This window comes from Ostrea edulis, chromosome 4 (genome assembly GCF_947568905.1).
Source record: "Ostrea edulis chromosome 4, xbOstEdul1.1, whole genome shotgun sequence".
NCBI lineage: Eukaryota > Metazoa > Mollusca > Bivalvia > Ostreida > Ostreidae > Ostrea > Ostrea edulis.
The window spans coordinates 70,238,993-70,258,902 of NC_079167.1; the positions used below are offsets into that span (position 1 = coordinate 70,238,993).

At 36.8% G+C, this 19,910-nt stretch overlaps 1 protein-coding gene across 9 annotated transcripts in view; it reads left to right on the top strand.

Annotated features, from left to right (window-relative positions):
* Nucleotides 1-428: 428 nt before the first annotated feature.
* The window catches only part of LOC125670402 (phosphoinositide 3-kinase adapter protein 1-like), a 41,238-nt gene continuing 21,756 nt past the window's right edge, over nt 429-19,910 (top strand). For 4 of the 9 annotated variants that reach the window (XM_048905537.2, XM_048905535.2, XM_048905536.2 and 1 more), the window contains exons 1-2: nt 438-593; nt 17,535-17,593. The gene's annotated coding sequence lies outside the window, so the exon portion shown is untranslated. Of the gene's footprint in view, nt 594-17,534; nt 17,594-18,350; nt 18,421-19,910 lie in introns of all 9 variants that reach the window. The other 5 variants (XM_048905534.2, XM_056163644.1, XM_048905538.2 and 2 more) reach the window with 3 other exon arrangements.

Here is a 19,910-nt window from a genome sequence, read left to right on the forward strand (position 1 = left end):
TGAAATTTTTAGGGGGGGGGGGGCGCGCCCCTTAAATCCGCCACTGATACCGGCAGGTAAACAGAATCCCAACAGCAATAAATTCTTATAGACAATGAAAATGTTTAACCAGTTAGAGTATATTACGTACATTGCTCCAGGTAACGTTGCATTCTTATTTTGCATATCATGCGGATATATTAATCACGACCTAAACGGATAAATCTATAAATAACAAACGTAAAACAATATTCATGGTCACATTTAAGTAATGCTGACAGTCCTCTAATACGGATGAAAATATGAAGAACCACATGTACAAATAAACAGTTTACTTAAGGTGCAATAAACAGGTCGGATAAAGTGCCGTATTTAAAGGCATCTTACATACATTGCTTACTTCTTTTTGCGTTTCAAGAAGTAGCTGTTATATTTTTTCCGAATTACTCTTTATGTCCTTCGCCGTTAGTCACGTGATTTAAATGTTTAGTCTAAATCTGTTACTTCCTCGTTGCGTGTATAAATAAAAAAAGGAAATGGGAAAGACATCGCCATAATTATCTCTGAGATGAGAGTCTGCCAGGGTTCCAGAGGAACGACAAGGAGAATTTAAGGTACGTGGACCCTCCGTTTACACCCACCTCCGTCCTCGGGTGTTGGTGTTTAAACGATTTGGTTTGTCGCTGTTCAATAACGACGTACATGAAATTGTCTTCCTAAATCTGGTATTTTTAAAGTGTTTTATAAGTAGGACAGTTATGTCAAGGAGCTTTCTATTATCACAGCCTTTCCAATGCAGTAGTTATGTAATCAATAAATTGTCGACTGCCGATCGATAAGCGAAAGAAACACATTAAGTTACGTTAAATGTCCCGGACAAAAATCAGTGGGTCGTGAACTTTATGTACGGAATGATTCCCTGTTTATTCGCCATGACGGGCTGTGTATAAAAGAGGACGGGAAGTAATCTAAAATCATATTCAATGAAGTCTCCTTTTTCCAGTAATAGCACTTGTACGATCACAGCATATCATACAAACAGGTGCTTGTAATGTGATATGATGTATATCAGCGACGAATGCAGAAAATTTTCAAAGTAATAATAATAATAATGATAATGTCCTTTATTTAAACAGGATAGCACATATATGTATGTATATATATATATATATATATATATATAGGTAAAAAGAAACGCGAAGACGTTTAGTAAAGCTTTAAGGAGGTATGCTACACCAGAGAAATTTTGATGTAGATGAAAAGTGGAGGATATGTACAACAATACTTTGAAGTTAAAAATTCTCAAATTTACTTTATTTTGTCAAAAAATACAGTTTTAGTAGAAGGTAATCTGAAAAAGATTTAAAACCCCTACTAGACTCGAATCTGCAACCTACAGTTAAGCAGTCAGTATTCTAACCTACTGAGCTACTCGGCTAGGTATTTAAATGGAAAAGGAAAAGTCAAATATTGCTGATATCGATTTTTTTCATCCATGTTTTTAAAGGAAGTCAGCCATTATGACGATGTAGAGTACTACCTTAAAGCGCTTTCATTTCATTTGAAATCTTCTATACTTTACCGATCATTGCAAAAATAAATTCTCTCTCTCTCTCTCTCTCTCTCTCTCTCTCTCTCTCTCTGGAATGTAAAAGAAAATATGAAATTAAGCAGTGTCCCCCACGTTTGTCGACAGTTTATTATATGTCATTAAGCAGTGTTCCTCACGTTTGTTGGCAGTCTGTTATATATCATTAAGCAGTGTTCCCCACGTTTGTCGACAGTTCGTTATATATCATTAAGCAGTGTTCCCCACGTTTGTCGACAGTTCGTTATATATCATTAAGCAGTGTTCCCCACGTTTGTCGACAGTTCGTTATATATCATTAAGCAGTGATCCCTACGTTTGTCGACAGTCCGTTATATATCATTAAGCAGTGTTCCTCACGTTTGTCGACAGTTCGTTATATATCATTAAGCAGTGTTCCCCACGTTTGTCGACAGTTCGTTATATATCATTAAGCAGTGTTCCTCACGTTTGTCGACAGTTCGTTATATATCATTAAGCAGTGTTCCCCACGTTTGTCGACAGTTCGTTATATATCATTAAGCAGTGTTCCTCACGTTTGTCGACAGTTCGTTATATATCATTAAGCAGTGTTCCCCACGTTTGTCGACAGTTCGTTATATATCATTAAGCAGTGTCCCCCACGTTTGTCGACAGTTCGTTATATATAATTAAGCAGTGTTCCTCACGTTTGTCGACAGTTCGTTATATATCATTAAGCAGTGTCCCCCACGTTTGTCGACAGTTCGTTATATATCATTAAGCAGTGTTCCTCACGTTTGTCGACAGTTCGTTATATATCATTAAGCAGTGTTCCTCACGTTTGTCGACAGTTCGTTATATATCATTAAGCAGTGTTCCCCACGTTTACGTATGTTCGCTGTAGGTGTATCGCGACTCTTATCATCGGTAACCGAAAAAGCTCTCGATGCCACGACTAACATGTACATTGCATTGTTGGAAACTAGGTCGAACCGACTTAAAAGTCATTGGTATTTACCGTCAATGGCCTCATTTCTGTTAAGACTATTTTCATAAAGAAGATAAGTCAATATATACTATGAAAGATCATGTCTAAATATACAGTTGTAATAAAACATTTAGCTTCTCATGTAGAAAACACATTTGAAGTATTTACAGGTTATTGCTTTTAATATGGTTGTATATCTAAAGCTAAATCTTGCATGGTATATTATAATGGAAATAGATGTATATGCTGTTATCTATCCTGCATGCATTTTATCAATAAATTTGGATCAACCTCAAGCTATGAAATTCCTCTAGCGATCAGCTGTGTCATCCCAGTAAGGGATAATAAATCGAGAATATTGTGTAAAAAGTTAGGGCGCTCTCGGCCTCCGCCTTCAAATCTTGTGTGCCTCATAATAGTTTTTCTATTTGTTTTAGTGCTGTTAATTTTGTTATTTATATAAATTTGCAATCATTTGAGGGGGGGGGGGTAAAAAAGGGTAAGGCCAAAACTGGTTATCTAATGTTAACCAACAGAATGCAGACATAATCCTGTGTATTTGTTCATGTGCAATTTGCAGGAAATGTATTTCAGAGTGGATGTTGATGATATAAAAAGTAAGCGTTTGATAGACGCGGAACATAAGTTGTTAAGTGACACTTGCCACTAAACACCCTACTTCCCGGCAAACACACAATAGTACGCCGCCTTAATATCTTAGATTTTGACATATGAAATTTCATATTGCTAACTACTAAAATGACTGAAATCCACAACTGTTTAATGATTTGAAAATCTGACAAGTGGAATAACTGTTGTTGAGTAGTGATATGTCGGTCTTGTGATGATGTAAAACTTATACGGTACCAAATTTGATGCACCAGATGCGCATTTAGACAAATACACATGTAATGTCTCTTGACATGTACACGTACTGCGCATGCGCCAGTTTTCAAACAATGGATGTGATTGGTTGGAGTATTATACACGGGAGTAAGAAAGAACATAGTGCATGTCGCACACCTCGAACAAAAAAGATTTTTGTCTATACTAAATCACAATTAAAACCAGATACGACTCCAAATTATTTTATAGACATTTTCCCTGGCAAAACTACACACTACAACACAAGAAATACACTGAATTACAATGTACTTTAAAAAATGTAAACTTCAAATCTATAAAACTTCGTTTGTACCAACTGTTATAAATGAGTGGAATTCCCTACCTGTTGAAATCGAACGAAGTGATTCTCTGGGAGATATTTAGGAATAAATTTAAAAAGAAGAAAATTCACCTCATTACTTCGCACATTGCCCCCATCGTCGTTTAAATAATATTCATACAAGGCTTAGGCACAAAGATTTATTCCGTTACAACATCATTAATAGTCCTTTATGTACTGTGTGGAAAAGTTGAAGATGAATATCATTACCTTTTTACATGTTCTAGGTATAAAAAAAACCCATAAATATTCTTTTTAATGGCATGGTTTGCATATTGTCATCACTCGTGTTCTTCTTTGGGGCGACAATTCCCTTAATAATAGTGAAAACGAATATTTGTTTATTATTATACAAACGTTTATGAAATTGAGTGGTCATTTTGATCAATTAGTTTATATCATTACTTTGTTTTTCTTTAAGTGATCAACATGCGCTAGATATGCTTATATTTACATTTACAATGACTGTTTTACCATGCATACCAAAATACATTGTTATACATGTGCATATACATGCATATGGGAGAGAGCGGTCTAAGTTTTAAGAACTTGTGTTCATAAAATATATACAAACCAAATCACGTGGTACACCCCAAGTCCAAAGTGGGTAACCATGCCATGTACGTGTATAATTATTAAACCAATAATTATCGATGATTGGTAACATTCAAGTAAATTGTCACGCTTTCTGATTACGGCGTTTCAGTCATTGAATATTTGAAAATAAAGTTGGGGTAGCTGGAGCGACCAACTGAAACGAAAGATCAGACACGTTAAGAAAGCGATATTACTCTCTCTCTCTCTCTCTCTCTCTCTCTCTCTCTCTCTCTCTCTCTCTCTCTCTCTCTCTTATGTCTCATCACTAACATTTCATTAAAACAATTAGTAGCATGAAATTCTTAAAAAAAAAATCGGGCTTCGGTCTCAAAGCGACACATCCAGTAATGTAACTCTTCAACTGAAACAACTTCTAAAAAGACACGGGGGCAGTTTTACTTGTATATTACTCTATCAGCATTTCTGAATAGACCTGTTTCTGTTGGTCACCCAGGTCACCTACTTTTTGTTTTTAAGACCATTTTCAGAAATGATATCTAGAAAACGCAAGTCCTTTACATTGTAAGAGGAAGGGACAAAGTGCAAAGGACCAGACCGGGATTCGAACCCGGGCCCTTGAATCTCTAGTCAGGTGTTGTAAAAACTGAGGTATCTGCTCACCGGTGATTGAACCCGGCTGACCGCTACCTACCCTTAGAACATTGAGGAGCTGTATGGAATTGGGATTGATGAAACTGTAACTCTTGAAATTGTACAATCATGTAACATCTCTTGATATTTTCTTGTAAAAACACTATCTGGTCTATTCTCGAGTCAGTTATTTGCTGTGTTGCTTTCATAGTAGTAACTCCTCTCCAGCATAAGTTGATCTATGCGTTCAGTTGCTTCAGCTTATACTACACAACCTTTCACTATCATCTGTAAATTTATCACATAACCTTTCACTATCATCTGTAAATTTATCTGCTTCACCTTGTACAACCTCTTTGTTTTCAATAAACATGGACCACTTCTCTATATTCTCCTCCAATTTACCGCCGATCTTCAAGTCGCCTCGTCGATGATTCCACCTGACGCAGCAGGACGGACAGTTCCTCCTCCATGACATCCTCGGAAATGAGAGGTTCGCTTTTGCTCATATCTTTCTCAATTATATTTTGGTACTTGGTGCATTTTCCTTGAAAGTATGGGAGCGACATGTTCTCGGTGTCGTTTCCGTGTTAGAAGCTATAGGAGTACCGGGTTCCGGCAATAATGTAGCGGAGGCTGATTATTTCCTTGAAGTTACACACGGATCACAATTCACACAATTCGTCATTTAATTTAAACACTTATTGTGATACACATTTAAAGATCCGTTATAAAATAAGTAGAACACATTCAATGAATATAAAACATGCAAGTAAGCAAGTACTAGTAAATAAATAAATGATATGGAACTTGTAACAACATTGTCTTTGTAAGGCTCATTATTACAACTGCATTTTAGACGAACTTATCATCAATTCCACATGTGGTAATTGTATACGTATACTTCATCTGGTCTTCAAAGGAGGAGATTTTTCACAATCATGCTTCAGTTTTCGACACATTTAATATCCCAGTCAATCTAATTGAAATGACACCTTCTTTAACCGTTACATCGGACCAGTGTAACGTTTAGAGAAGATCTGATTTTAATTAGATTGATATCCCAGTCTATGTCAGTCAATGGGTCGGATGAATATGCGTTACCGTACCTATACTGGATTCCTAAACTTCACAAAAACCCTTACAAGCAAAAATGCATTGCTGGATCGAGTAAATGTTCTATCAAGCCCCTATCTGTACTCCTCACGAAAATATTAACAGCTGTAAAGGAGAAACTTCAAACGCACTGAGCGACAACATATGCCAAACGTGGTGTAAATCAAATGTGGATCATAAAAAAAATTAAAAAGCTTTAGTGAATTTTAAATCACAAACTTTTTTTCAAATCAACAGTATCAAAACGTATGACTTTTCAACACTTTATACGACCATTCCTCACGATAAATTAAATGCTAGACTTTTTGACATCATAGACAGTTGCTTCTTCAACAAAAATGGAAAAAGGAAATATTCATATCTAGTGATCAGTCATTCAAAAAATTACTTTGTTAAACACCAATGTTGATTCCATTCCTAAGTTCTCTGAAGTTGAAATTAAAAATATGCCAGAGTTCCTCATTGACAATATCTTATAGTCTCTTGTGACCAGCTCTTCCAACAGTCTGTTGGAATTCCCATGGGCACGAATTGTGCTCCTTTTTTCTGTTTTTATATTCTTATGATTCCAAAGCTTCTACATGAGAAGAAAAAAATCTTTTGCTGTGACGTTCAACTCGATATTTAGATGTATAGACGACGTTTTATCCATTAACAATAATCATTTTCATTCATATGTTGATTTGATATGTCCCAGTGAACTCGAAATAAAATACACCACAAAGTCATCCACATCTGCTTCGTACATAGATATTTTATTGAAAATAGATACTTGTCTTAACGGCAAACTTATAACTCAACTTTAGGACAAATGGGATGATTTCGGATTCTCCATCATCAACTTCCCATATCTATGTAGCAATATTCCATTATCACCTGCATATGGTGTGTAGATATCTCAACTGATCCGATATGCAAGGGCTCATTTTGCTTATGATCGGTTTTTGGACCGGGCGCGCTGCTGGCGGGCATGTTGATGTGACAGGGGTTTCAAAAATCTCATTTGGGGTCAGCATTGCGCTAATTCTATGGTCAATATAACGATCTTGTTTGTCAGTGCAGCCTGTTATTGGCTGTTTTACATCTTTCAAACCAATTCTTAGACCATTCTTACCACATTGATTCTGAATACGGATTACTTCGTTTACCTGGCCGGGATATATGGCTCACGACGGGTGTGACCGGTCGACAGGGAATGCTTACTCCTCCTAGACACCTTATCCCACCTCTGGAATATCCAGGAGTCCGTGTTTGCCCAACTCTCTATCCTTTATTCCTTATTGGAGTTATGAGATTGATCACGGTTACCTTCACCTTTTCATAGATCAATATATATCTAAATCATACAAATTTAAAATCGCCACATTGGATACAGAAGAATCTACAACTATTAAAGAACTACAAATGAATGATAGGTCTATTGATAACTGACAAGATTATTTCTATCAGGGATTTACTATTTGACGTATGTACTGCTTTACTTTTATAAACTCCCTGCTATTAAATGCGTTTCTACTTATTCTTTACCAACTCTAATTCATTACTTATCTACTTAAATTTCGTCCATCTGTCTTCTGGTCTGGATTTCTCGAGAAAAACTTAAGTCGAAAACTTAAGACTTAAGTTTGCGAGATTACTCAAATTTTGACTGCTCGAATAACAGAAAACCCAGAGTTAAGTTTGAGCTGTTTGGGAGAAACCCAAGCCTGATATATCTACTTCCTATCTTGATAACGTTTTTTTTAAAATGTAAACAATCGGACACGGACTAAAAACTAATGACAAATCATACTAAGACAAAAATGGATTAATTAAAATACACTACATAGCAAATAAAACGAAACTGATAATAAATCAAAATAACTAGAAATGATGGAAATGATTAAAAATAATAATATGATTGCAGATTCGCAACCATCAGCATGTCTGATCTCTTGTTTCTGTTGGTCACCCAAGCCACCCAAACTTTTTTTGTTTTTTAACATTTAACGTTCCAATTTGGTTACTGGGTACTACTGTGAAATCATTTTACTTCGTGCCGGCCAATGGTCGTGGGTTAGCAAAATTTAGCTGGTTCATGGGGACGTAACAGCGTGGGTAAGCGATACGATGTCACGAGGATAGATAACTCTACTTGGTTTTAAAAATGCTCGAGGACACGTAAATTCGTGGGTGAGAGTGACCCACGAAATCCACGAACATGGATCTCCCACGAACAATGATGATCGAGCGTGCAAATTTCACTCACTGATTAGCCGGATGGTTTCAATAAAAGTGACTTCGGATGACCATGCTATATCATTCTTTCAATGTTATTGGTCAAAGTAAAACCCGTTTCATTGAAATCTATGAGAAACCTCGCCCGAACATCTGCACGCTCGATTAAGCGAAGTGGCATGCTGTTATTGACACACTGTATTCAGAAAGCGTGACGCCCTTCCTTGAATGTTACCAATCTTCGATAAATGTTAGTTTAATAATCATAAATACAATTACATGGTTACCCAACCATGAAGCTGGACCAGGGGTATATTAGGTGACTTGGTATAGGGAATTGTTTTAGTTTGAGGTGTGAAATGTGTCCTAAGTATGTTAAACTTTTCTCTCACCCCGCTTCGCTCAGCACCAAATCTCTTCGTACTCGAGAAGTGTTTGCCAACATAAACTACATGGACTTCACCTGACATTACTACATGGAAGTCCGATGTAAATAAACACGCGAGTAAACACATATTTAACGAAAACATGTTAACATCTAACTATGAAAAATGCTTGCAATGCGGGTCGCTCTCTTCGCTCGCTACTATCACAAAGGCGTATTCATTGTCCAGAGCGATGACTATGGTCAATAAAGTGACGATGTGGAAACCGTATCGTTTACACATGCGCAACATCGGGGGTAGATTCCTGACCTGATGTTTTGACAATTAACAGGGGTATTAATGAGGAATATTTGCAAGTGGAGTAGCAATCAAGATCAATCGATCGATGAGTTTGAACGATTACTACTTGTAAGTCATTAAATAATTCATTAAAAGAGAGCCACCGTAAATTATGTTAAAAACCACTGTAATATCTGAAACACGATAGACTTCAGATGAATTTTATGTACTGTTGTCTTATATTTCAACAATCCTATTTCAAGAATGGAGGAGATTAACATGTATTGATCAACCTATTTATCTAGAATTTCTTAAGATTTCTTTCGGAAAGAAGAATCCACATCTGCACGTGTCATTGCCAAAGAAACACTAAGACTCCAAGTATCCCAAAGAAACAGGAGACAGAAACTTCCCCGAGAAACCAAGGATATCGATGGAATTCTCTGAGCTATTGAACCACTTGTTGATTCTGCGCACTCACAGGGAGACTTCGTGTATGTCTACACATAAGGCGGCTACAAGGTCTCTCCATTGGCTCCTGTCCTGTGCTGCTCACCCTATGGTATTCCAGGTGTATCCAGTCCCCATCATTTCTGTCTCTATATTCCTTCTCCAAGTCTCTTTCAAGCTCACAGGTCTTCCCCTTCCAGGCGGTGCCACCTCATATGTCTTCTTCCAATGCTGTCCTCCTCCATTTTAAGTACATGTCCCAGATATATCCACCTTCTGTGCTTTATCTCCATGTTTTTGTCTCCAATCCAGTTCTCGCCGCTATCTCCTTGTATCTGACCCAATCTTGTCACCTCACTTCAAGAATTCTTCTTAAGCATCTTCCTTCAAACCCTCTCAGTCTGCTCTTTATTTCCTTGTTGGTCCTTCATGTTTCCGTCGCATATGATAGCTCTGATCTATATTTGCCCTTGTACAGCTTAATCTTGGTCATTCTCGAGATTTTCCTTGATTTCCAGATGTTACCCAGTTTTCGAAATGCTTTAGCTGCTATTCATACCCTGATGTTGACTTCCTCCTTACCTCGCCATTGATGTTCACAACGCTCCCAAGAAAACAGAATGTCTTTATTTCCTCCAGATCTTCTCCATCTAAGCTGATTGTGTTGGTGTTCCTACTGTACATTCTCATAACATTGGCTTTCCTTTTAATGATTTTCAAACCGATCTTTCTGCCCTACTCCTTTCACATATGAGTCTTCTCCTGCATCTGTTGTTGCGTTTGTCTCAAGAAACTGATATCATCTGTAAAGCATATATCCTCCAGATTCGCTGTAGATGCCCAGTGAATCCCACGGGGCTCCTCTGTCACTCGTATCATCATCCAGTCAATGCATAGAAGGAACATAAATGGTGAGATGATGCACCCTTGTCTCACATCATATATTATCAGAAACCATTCAGATGTTGATCCCTCGTGTCTCGCTGTGCATCGGAATCCATTATACATGTCTTTTATGATGCCTATGATTTTTTTTAATATTCCGTATCCTTTCATTATTTTCCACAGCGTGACCCGATGTATGCTGTCAAAAGTGTTTGACAGGGAGACCACAGATGCAAAGAACCTATCTGCTGTCATTGACCAGTGCTGTTCTTTTTACTATTCACAATTGCATGAAGTAATGATTTTAAATACTTAAAATTAAACTTTAATTTCCTTCATTTCATATTGTGTCATCAGGTTAATGACAAAAAGAAATGATATTACTGTATCAACATGCGGTTGGAAATCTAAATAGGTCCGACCCCCCAACTCCCCTCCCCTTTTCCAGATCAGTTTCGCCCTCACCCTATGTCAAATGCTTTCCAAAGCCCTTGTATCACATTTTCAGTGTTCAAACATGTTCTCTCTGTCTTACATTTTCAGCACATACCCATTTATTTACCAGTTGTCAGTCTGCACATTCCTCTTCACCAGCTATTTTTAGTATGTACACACATGTTCAGCAGTTATCCCTTTTTTCCTGTGAACAGATCAGTTCTGTCCTCCAGTTATCACTTTTATCATGTGTTTGCACCTGTTCAACATCTATCCTTTTAATCATGCATCCACACCAGTTCATAATGCAGCTATCATATGTTCGCACCTCTTCGCCACTTATCTTATTTTTCATGTGTTCACATCTGTTCATCGTTTATAGCGTTTTTCTTGTGTTTGCACCCGTTCTTCAATTATAACTTTTTTTTTCATGTGTTTGCGCCTATTCGTACATGCCTCCGTGGCTGAGTGGTTAGAGCATCGCGTTCAAAATTACACGGCCTCTCACCTCTGGTCGGAGCAGGTTCGAATCCCGCTCGCGCCGGTAGGTGAGAAAGTTTCTCAGTTTACTTTCGTAAGGTCGGTGGTCTCTTCCCAGGTACATTGTATCTGAGTTCTCTCTTCCACCAATAAAAAAAACTGGGCGCCACCAGATAACTGAAAAGTTGTTGAGTCTGACGGAAAACAGCAAAACAATCAATCAATCAGTTGCATTCCTTTCAGAATGTAGTATTTGTACATGTTAACATCTATAGATTCATCAGGTATAACTTTAGATCTTGATCCAAAATGAATGCACGTGTAATGTGTATATCAAATAACAATAATCTACGGCCAGAGAAAGAGAAAACCATTCAGTCTTAGACTACATAGATTTGACATTTTTAACAAAGCTGTTAAAGATGCATAGAATTATGACATTGCATATTTGTTCCTCAGTGACATCAGATAATTTAGATTTAAAAGGATGTCTTGATTGGTTGATTGTATAATTTCTAACATCCCCCTAGAGAATTTGTCACTCATATAGAGACGTAATCATTGTCGGTGAAGGTCTGTAAAATTTAGGTCTATGTTCGGCGCTTACGGCCTTTGAGCAGGGGGCCTCAGGGATTTGTGTCGTACCACACCTGGTATGACACGGGGCCTCGGTTTTTGCGGTCTCATCCGAAGGACCGTCCCATTTAGTCGCCTCTTACGACAAGCAAGGGGTACTGAGGACCTATTCTAACCCAGATTCCCACGGGCAAATATAGAAAGCGTTTGAATATAGGATGACGAGACGGAAGGAATGACGGAGGCGCAATATGTTCAGTTACGACAAAGTATATCTCCTTGATTCCCGATTATTATTATACTCCCCGCAACAAGTTGTGGGGGTATACTGGAATCGGGTTGTCCGTCTGTCCGTCCGTCCGTCCGTCTGTAGACGCAATGGTTTCCGGGTTCTAAAGCATTATCCTTTCCACCTACCGTCACCATATCATATATGGACTACCCATGGGATGAAGATGTTCCCTATCGATTTTGGAGTCAAAAGGTCAAAGGTCAAGCGTACTGGACATCGAAGTAGCAACATGGTTTCCGGGCTCTAAAGCGTTATCCTTTCCACCTACAGTCACCATATCATACATATGGACTACCCATGGGATGAAGATATTTCCTATCGATTTTGGGGTCAAAGGGTCAAAGGTCAAGCGCACTGGACATCGAAGTAGCAATATGGTTTCCGGGCTCTAAAGCGTTATGCTTTCCACCTACAGTCACCATATCATACATATGGACTACCCATGGGATGAAGATGTTTCCTATCGATTTTGGAGTCAAAGGTCACGCGCACTGGACATCGAAGTAGCAATATGGTTTCCGGGCTATAAAGCGTTATCCTTTCCACCTACAGTCACCATATCATACATATGGACTACCCATGGGATGAAGATGTTCCCTATCGATTTTGGGGTCAAAAGGTCAAAGGTCACGCGCACTGGACATCGAAGTAGCAATATGGTTTCCATTTAAATTCTTTAACGGCTTTTTTTCATCGCATGGATATGCTGTGTTCCTAGTTTATACCTATTAACAACACCATTTGGGAGATTGGGGTAAGCGGGGGGTATTCTTAGTGAGCATTGCTCACAGTACATCTTGTTATTTTCAGTTCTTGTTACCTCGTTGAAATGACTGTCCTCTATTGCTTAATAGACAAATACAGTCGCACTGTACATTGAACGTCTTTTCTTCCTGATCAACAGGGAAGTGAATGAAGGAATGTCACGTATCTGATTCCACATGATAGAATCTTTTCCGAATCTACTATAATGACCCATTTCATGACCTACAGTTACTGGAAAAGAAAGCATGACTTAAATCTAGACAGATGTTATTTACCTCGAGTGGCCAGGGTCTACCTAGGTGCTAATTGCTATACCCAATGAAATGCACCGAAAGTAAAAAAAAAACAAAAAAACAAAAAACAAAAAAAACAAAAAAAAAACCACATTGAAAATCTGCCAACTGAGTCCATCGTTTAGAAATAGAATAAAATACATCAATTCATTTATTTAAATCGTTTAATTTCATTTGAAATCATTACAAATTTTATTGTTATGTCCAAAATTATTTTGAGGACGTTAGTCAACATTACCTGCTTTTTTTTATCGGGCCACCAGAACTGTTGTTCTTGGCGACAACACGATTGATAGACAGAGACAATTCGGGTGTTCTTTAAATGATATTTGCGAAGGAATTACATACATGTATTGGTATGCAAGAAAACTGATGCTGCTACTACAGGAACTTTATATTTTTCTGGACTCCAAATACCATCCACCATAAACTAATCAATAAAGTCTGAATCGCCGCTAATTTGTACGGTGACTTTTGACGACATTTTATCCGAGACATGATTTGACTTAATTTCGGCTAAGATTCGGTTTGGCTGATATTTAGACTGACACCTTCATCCAATCTCGGAGCAGTCCTTCATGACTCATGTCTGGGAATTTACTTTCAGCTTCGGTCGGTTCCAGCAATTAAAGAGCACTTAGGTGACACTGCTGTTCGCTTCAAATATGTTAGTTGACTATTAAACCAACTGTTTCAGTATTAATGCTGCAATACTTACCGTCTAAGTATGTAAATTACATAAAATATACTATCACTAAATTTTCCGTTCAAATGGTAACTTTCATGGCACAATATTTTATCTCACGAAATTGAAGAGTTCCTATAGTTTGTTTTTAAATTGGGATTTTCATACCTACAATGTATCTACACGGTAAGCGATGCAAAATTAATAGTGATAGAGAATTAGTTTAAACTCAAATCACTTATATGAGGCGAACGGCAGTGTCACCTAAGTGCACATTAATTGCTAGAACTGGACCTAAGCTGAACGTAAATTTCCAGAAATATGAATTATGAAGGATTGTTCCAAGATTTGGTGATGGCGTCATTCCAAATATTCAGCCGAGCCGAATCTCAGCCGAATTTAGATTTGACTATGACTGGTTTATTTCTAATAGTACGTCGGGAGCCCTGTTGACGTACTTGGCCACAACTGTTAGTCATTGGTTTTGTGTATAGTCTAACTCTTGAAAAAATACCAGTATATTGTGACGTCAGTTATGTATATAAAGTTGTGAAAATCGTGCTATTTCTTTGCTATCCAAACAATATAGAGGCATTGCAATCCCATTAAATTCCCTTTGTAATCCAAAGTAAAGGGCACATAACTCTTGTCGCTATATAGATGTAAAACATTGTAAAACAACAACAACAACAACAACAACAAAATAGTTAATGCATTTTGATGAAATTTGTAATCCGCTCTGAATTACAATCACTATTATAACATTTTATGATAAGAAAAGGGAAAAAACCCATTATTCATTATTGCTGAAATACATGTTAAACTGGCTAGCTGTGAGATGTCAATGATAACTACCTGATTTCAGCGGATCAAATATAATCAATGAGAATTGTCATGTGTCATATGAAAATATTTAGCCTTTTCTAGAAAAAAACCCATCAAAAAAAAGAAGATTCATAAAACAATGAGAGAGAGAGAGAGAGAGAGAGAGAGAGAGAGAAGAGAGAGAGAGAATGCGATAGAAATACGGAATTAGTGATGCAGTAAATATCTGATGAATCTAGCTGGCGTCTCGTGGTTGGCGGATGAACAATTGTCCTGTTTACTTGTAAAGTTTATTTATAAGCACTGTGTATGTGTCATTCATGAAATTTAGCTTCCTTATTTCATTTACGTTTGCGTGGGACACAGTTTTCAATTGGATTATTTTCTGCGTATGTGTGTGTGTGTGAGGGGTGTGTGTGTGGGGGTGTGTGTGGGGGGGGGGGGGGGGGGAGGGGGGGGGGCTACAGCGTACTGAACTATGGAGAACCCGTGGTGTTACCATAAATAAACATTAAAACAGAGAGTAGTTTATCATAATGTACATATTCAGGAAGAAATAAAAAGAGGATGCCGTAAGGCTTTAATAACAACTCTGACTACTTCATTTCATTCCAAATTTATTTAACAGGCAGATGAAATTAAATACGGACAAAAATCACAGATATCTTCCAGTATCAATGACCATTTCTGCAGACATAAATAGACACCATAAGATGGTTGGAGAACATCTGCAAATAATTTTATATTGGTTGTTTTATTGCTAACATAAGCACACTAGATGTCAAAGAAAGCAGGAATAAAACGAAGTCTAATTAAAAGTACATCTGGAGTTATTCTGAGAAATAAAGGTGATCCGTTATAAAAGCCCGATCCCTGCTTCACATTCCAGTACAATTTCTACCTCTGTTAACGTCCCAAAATAAGCAAGGTTATTCCACATGTAAATCCACTTTTTCTACGGCTAATAAAACTAAGAAATACTTTATGAAATATCGGGAAAATGTAGGACAAGCAACTATTTGTAGTTTTTTCCCCATTTGTATGTTTTCTTCATGTACCTATGTATAAAATCATGTATAGGCCTAGTGCAATAGAACAACCGAATATCCGCGTTTCAACCCAAATCAATGCTTCTTGTGTCACAAAAACACTTGACATCTGCTCAGTATTTATTCATTTACATATATTTTTGTAACTGAAGTCGAAACCATACTTTATTTGAGCATACGTGCCATTTTACAAAAATCTTGTAAAACCCTCGAGACGTTGACAGAGGTATTTGTGAATGTAAGGAACGATAACTCTGGGTAGAGATTGAGTCGTACACGAAAATGTCTGATTCCTGCTTCACATTCCTGTATTGGTATGTTATTGTGCAGTCGTACACGAAAAAGTCTGATCCCTGCTTCACATATCAGTATTGGTTATGTTATTGTGCATTCGTGTAGATCCCTGCTTCACATTTCAGTATTGATTATGTTATTGTGCAGTCGTACACGAAAAAGTATGATCCTTGATTCACATTCCAGTATTGGGTATGTTATTGTGCAGTCGTACACGAAAAAGTCTGATCCCTGCTTCACATATCAGTATTGGTTATGTTATTGTGCATTCGTGTAGATCCCTGCTTCACATTTCAGTATTGATTATGTTATTGTGCAGTCGTACACGGAAAAGTATGATCCTTGATTCACATTCCAGTATTGGGTATGTTATTGTGCAGTCGTACACGAAAAAGTCTGATCCCTGCTTCACATATCAGTATTGGTTATGTTATTGTGCATTCGTGTAGATCCCTGCTTCACATTTCAGTATTGGTTATGTTATTGTGCATTCGTGTAGATCCCTGCTTCACATATCAGTATTGGTTATGTTATTGTGCATTCGTGTAGATCCCTGCTTCACATTTCAGTATTGGTTATGTTATTGTGCATTCGTGTAGATCCCTGCTTCACATTTCAGTATTGGTTATGTTATTGTGCAGTCGTACACGAAAAAGTATGATTCCTGCTTCACACTCCAGTATTGGTTATACTATTGTGCAGTCGTATAAGAAAAAGTCCGACGCTTGTAATTAAACGGTCGTAGCAGTAAGAATTCTTTAACGTGCCAAAGACTGCTACGACACAGGACCTCCGTTCTCAAAGTCACATCCAAAAGACATGTGATTATCACTTCTAAATGCCGAACGTTTGGTAAAGGAGCAATTACCAACTAGGCGTATGTCTCAAGTTAGAGCGGGGGTCGAACTCATGACCTCCTGGTCACCAAGCTACCGTGATCATTTAATTTGTACAGTTTGCAGACTGATTGCTTTGTAAACAACTTCTAACTCTTCCTTTCGTAGAAAATTGAGCATTCCCACCCTTGCGATTTTTTCCCCACTTGTCGCCATGTTTCGTTTTACTATTACCGATATTACATGGAATTTTATCGGTTAGAAATAGCATTGATATCGAGCCAATCACAACACATGTAACAAACAAAATTGGCTATGGTAAAACGTAAACAAAACCGAACTGAAATCCGGAAAATACAAACTGAACCGAAATGAATGTGTGTTGTTGATTTTTTTTTGTTTACGGTTAACCGTGACAACACTAGTGTTTTTGGTATGTTATTGTGCAGTTGTACATGAAAAAGTCCGATCCCTGTTTCACATTCCAGTATTGGGTATATGTTATTGTGCAGTAGCACGCGGAAAAAATACTATTGGTTTATGTACGATTGAATTTCTCTATGTTAAGCAAGGCATTGTATTATACTAAATGAATGTAAAAACAAATTTAGTGTACAGTCCAGGACGTAAAACCTACTTAAGTTATTTATTTCCGTATAAAGACACAGTGTGTTAGAAACAGTGTATAATTCCGTGTTAAAACTGTGTTACGAGCTGAAAACTTTGTTCTTATTTATTTTAGCACATCATCACACATTTTACATCTTACCCATGAGTATGTGACAACCAGAATGTTATAAGGTAAGTTTTTTTCTTTAATATATAAATCAAATGTATTTAATTTGTCCACCAGAATGTAACTAAATTGGGTGGAAGTAAATTTCTTTTTCTGATATGCATGTTAATTTCAACAATGAAAACAAGTCTCCCAAATCAACTACTTTAAATTCAATATGAAATGTTTCAATTCTATCTACTATATATATATATATATATATATATATATATATATGTGTGTGTATATATATATATATATATATATATATATATATATATATATATATATATATATATTTTAAAATGTAACGCCTGAGGATTATAAAATGAAAGCGCTTGCGTTAAATTTTTAACTTTGTGTACTGTTTATTCTATTTCTTTTAATATATATATATATATATATATATATATATATATATATATATATATATATATATATATCGATCAATCTATCTATCTACCTACCCATCCACCCATCCATCCATCCATCCACATATCCACTTGGTTGTTTGTTGTTGTTGTTTTTTTTTTGGGGGGGGGGGGGGTTACACTTTCTCTCGGTATGAAATTTCATGGGGTTGTTGTTGTTTTTTTTATTGTTTTTGAACACTTTTTTGGAGTATGACATTTCGTGGTTTTTTATTCTGTTTTTGAACACTTTATTTGGGTATGACATTTCTTGGGTTGTTTTTATTCTGGTTTTAAACACTTTCTTTGAGTATAAAATTTCATGGGTTGTTTTGGATGCTCATTTTGACTTTTCACCTTTCCCTGTCTCTAGCTATGACGCTATGGAAATTTACTCCATTTCCTGGAGTATCTGATGTCCATACCATCAACAGAAAAGGAAGGTGGGATCTAGAGAAAATTAATTGTTTTTAAGTAATTCGTTTATGTTTTAAATGAAAGTAGCAGCACATATGTAAAAGTGATACAGAGAGTGGTTTGTTGATGAAAAGGAACTATTTTACAATGATTGATGTTTTGTGTCCTAATTGCCCAACAATTATAAGATGCAACATGGTACATTTAAACTCATAACAGATAACTGTAATTCATAGTAACATGATAATGGATTCTTAGTAAATCTCCCATAAATCATTGTTTCAGCGCAAGGGCTATATTTAAAAAAAAAGTATCATGATCTCATTGTTGTGGTATTCCCTTTTACGTAAATATACCAAAGCAACGTTTTCAGGGGCAAAGGTAAAGAAGTATGTTCATGGTTTCCAGGAGGAACATAGATAAAAACAGGCAGCAGGAGTGTGTATAGTTCAGAAATGACAAATGGTTCCGTATAGATACAATCGCTGAAAATGATGAAAATCCTCAATCGCAAATTATAGTATTTTAAAAATAACATCAGTATCACATAAATTCGAATAATCGAGTAACTTTCAATTTGTTTTGGGTCACTGTTCGGCGTCGATCGTCAGCGAGCGCGGCGTGTGGTTAGTGTCATCTTCTACACTAAAATCATCTGTTCGTGTAATGTAATAATATATGTAATATAAAAGTAAACTGGACTATGGTGTAGCGCGATAACATGATCCAATTTCTGAGAGGGTGTATGGGCTTCGCGGGATTCGATCACTTGACCGCCTCAATTTATATCCAATAATTTAAAAGAAAAAAAATAAGCAAAAGTCTATAGACTCGTTTAAAATAATCGCTATTTTTTAAGTTCATCTACAAGTTCTTTTAAAGGACACATTGCATGTTTTTAAACTTTTTAATTTTTTCAGCAAAATTCATTCATTTCATGCCTAAAACTACTTTACATGTGTTTTAAATGAAACAGTTTGCGTAGTTTTCGAGTTTGAAAGCGATGAAATTCAAATCTTGCAATATGCATATTTTCTTCGATAGTTTACGCGCCATTATCTGTGACGTCATATGCGACCTCGAGCGAGAAGATTTGAAAACAGTTGATAGCCATTTCATAAACAGATTAGATTTAATTGACAAACAAACAATTATCACATTAACAGCTTGTAAATAACACTGCATTAGGGTGTTTTGTGCCGTTTAAGGGTGTACTTGCTGTCAGTAGAGAGGATTTGGACTGTATCTTTTTCAACTATCGAAGGAAGGTATGAGGGACAAGACGTGAATATTTTTTGTCGGCACAACGACTTTGCCATAAAAACCCCCAGTAGAATTTGTCCCTGTACTTTTTAAAACAAACACTTGGACAAAGACGTAGATAAACTGCGAGAAAATGGTTCTATCGAAGCTACGCACTGTTACATATAGACCTACGGCATATGCTTTCCGTTCTGCTCTCGAATTCAATACACACTCGCACCAAATGACCTTCACCTTGTAACAACATGTAGGC